Source organism: Lipotes vexillifer, unplaced genomic scaffold (genome assembly GCF_000442215.2).
Source record: "Lipotes vexillifer unplaced genomic scaffold, Lipotes_vexillifer_v1.1 scaffold618, whole genome shotgun sequence".
Lineage (NCBI taxonomy): Eukaryota > Metazoa > Chordata > Mammalia > Artiodactyla > Lipotidae > Lipotes > Lipotes vexillifer.
In genome coordinates, this window is record NW_006799025.1 from 455030 (window position 1) to 457853 (window position 2824).

Genomic DNA, 2824 nt, shown 5'->3' on the forward strand with positions numbered 1-2824 from the left:
AGAGCAGACTGAAAATGAGGAAGGCTTTACCTCACTGCTTCTTCCCAGCATCCTGCACTGTGCATTTTCAGTTGCTTTGCTCTACCCTCATCCCACCACGGAGGAACATCGGAGCTCCCGGGTTCCTCTCCCTTTACACACTCTCCCACCCACTCTCGTGGTTTCAAATATCTAAATGGGCTTAGACTCCTGTTGTCCTTCAGACTGGAGTTTGCATCCTGGCTCTCCCTTTATTTCCCAGCAGGTTACTTTGGGAAGATTGCTCAGCTTCCCTAAGGTCGGAGTTTCTTCAGATAATAACAGTATTACCGTCACAGGGTCTTATGGAGATTCTATGAGAAATTGCCCATAAGCTCTTAGCACAGGCTTGGCCCAGACCACGTGTCCCATAAATGAGAGCTAAAATAGAAGTCGCAACAATACGACAAACAAGCATCTGACGTTTACTATGAACCAGGTCTGATCCAAAAGCTTTATATACATCAACTCATTTAATTCTCACCACAGACGAGGAAACTAAGGCACAGAGAAGTTACGTAACTTGCCTAAGCTCAGGTGGTCTGGCTCCAGAGACCATCTTCTCAAACTGTTAGGCAGGCTGTATTTGACTATTATTGTTAATCATTTTTAATAACACTGCTCCACTCTCTCCCACGAGCTTCTAAATCGTATGGCTTTAAAAAAAAAAGCACTTTATGTATAAAGTAGATAACCAACAAGGACCTACTGTATAGCACAGGGAACTATACTCAATATTTTGTAATAAACTAAAAGGGAAAAGAATCTTTCAAAGAATATGTATATATATATAACTGACTTACTGTGCTGTACTCCTCAAACTGACGAGACATTGTAAATCAACTAAACTTCAATAAAAAGAAAAAAACCCAGCTGTCTGGGTACTGCAAGGCACCTCAGATACAACATACTCAAAAGAGACCCCCGGGTCTCCTCCTGTGCCCCTTTCTCAGGAGTGGATGACACTGTGAGAAACCTGGGGTCACATTAGGTTCCTTGCCTTCCCTTAGCCCTCCCACCTCCAAGCAATCAATTATTTTTTTTAAATTTTATTATTTTTTTTAATTTTATTTTTATTTTATATTTATTTTTATTATTTTTTATACAGCAGGTTCTTATTAGTTATCCATTTTCTACATATTAGTGTATATATGTCAATCCCAATCTCCCAGTTCATCCCCGCACTTTCCCCCCTTGGTGTCCATACGTTTGTTCCCTACATCCGTGTCTCTACAAGCAATCAATTATTGATTTCTAATTCTATCCTCTTCTCTCCATCCCTAACACTTCCCTAGTTCATTTCTTTTTTTTTTTTTTTTTTTTTTGCGGTTCGTGGGCCTCTCACTGTTGTGGCCTCTCCCGTCGCAGAGCACAGGCTCCGGACGCGCAGGCTCAGCGGCCTTGGCTCACGGGCCCAGCCGCTCCGCGGCATGTGGGATCTTCCCGGACCGGGACACGAACCCGCGTCCCCTGCATCGGCAGGCGGACTCTCAACCACTGCGTCACCAGGGAAGCCCTTCCCTAGTTCAAAATGTCATCATCTCTGCTCTAGATAATAGAGCCTTCTAACTGGTCTTCCTGCCTGCAGGATCCAAGAATCATCAGATCTAAAACACAAATCTGACCATTTCAATCCTGCTTAAAGGATTAATTATGTGTTCATTAGCATAGCCCAGAAGACCCCTCATATCTGACTCCTGTCTACCTTTCCAAGCTCAACTCCCACCTCCCACCAAGTTCCACTTCCCCCCGCACAGCTGCCATCCCCAGACTCACTCTCTCTCTCTGTCTCCCTCTCTCTCTCCCACACACACTCACACCATGCTGTTTTACAACTAGTATATTAGAGTCTACCTTTAAAAAAATTATTCAGCTTATCTACTAAGAATACATAAAACAATCACTCACAGGGAAGGTATGATCACTCACTTTCCCACCCACCATTTTCCTTCCTGCAAAAATACCCACAAAATTAACTTTCTTACTAGCAGGGGGGGGAAAAATCACTTTTAAGTCAGTTTTATCAGTAAGCAAAATTGTTTAAAGTCATCTTTCAAAGGCATAGAACTTACAGAACAATCACAAACCAGCAATATTATTTGTATATTCTGTTTTTATCATCTTAATCCACATTTTCTAGCTGAAAGAAAAACTGATTTTTTTCTAGTGACATAAAAGGCTAGCATGTGACTAGTTATTTCTGTTTGCTGGAACCGAAAGTCTTCAAGGACATAGAGACTTATTGTTGAAGAACCCCAGGGGGTTGACACTGTTATCCTACTGCCACCTGCTGCTGAAAATGTGAAGCTTTCCATTTTGTTGTGAATGAGGCCAGGACAGGTCAATGTGATGCAAATTTCTAGTAGCCTATCTAAACTTTCTTTGAATGTCAGTTTCTCCTTTACTCCATCCAAGCTACACTTTGAAAGTATATATAAAAAATCAAGTGCCCCGTGATCACCCGTGCCCTATGGTCAGAAAAGTCTCAGCAGTTGGCAGACACACATGGTCAGATACTGTTGTACAGTAAAAAGAAGGAATTGGAAGTGGTTCTAAGTTCTACGTGCCATGATGTTACTTTACCTCAGAACTTTATGGGAGGTCAGTGTTGTGTAATGGTGCAGTGCACAGGCCTGCAGTCAAACCACCCAGGTCTTCATGCCAGCTGTACCTATGGGACCTATTCTAAGGCTCAGTTTCCTCATCTGGAAGAAAAAATAAACAAACATTGTATATAAAGCACATAATTAGGTGCTGAATGATAATAATTGGAAGCTCTTCTTTTTTTTTTTTTTTTTTTTTTTTG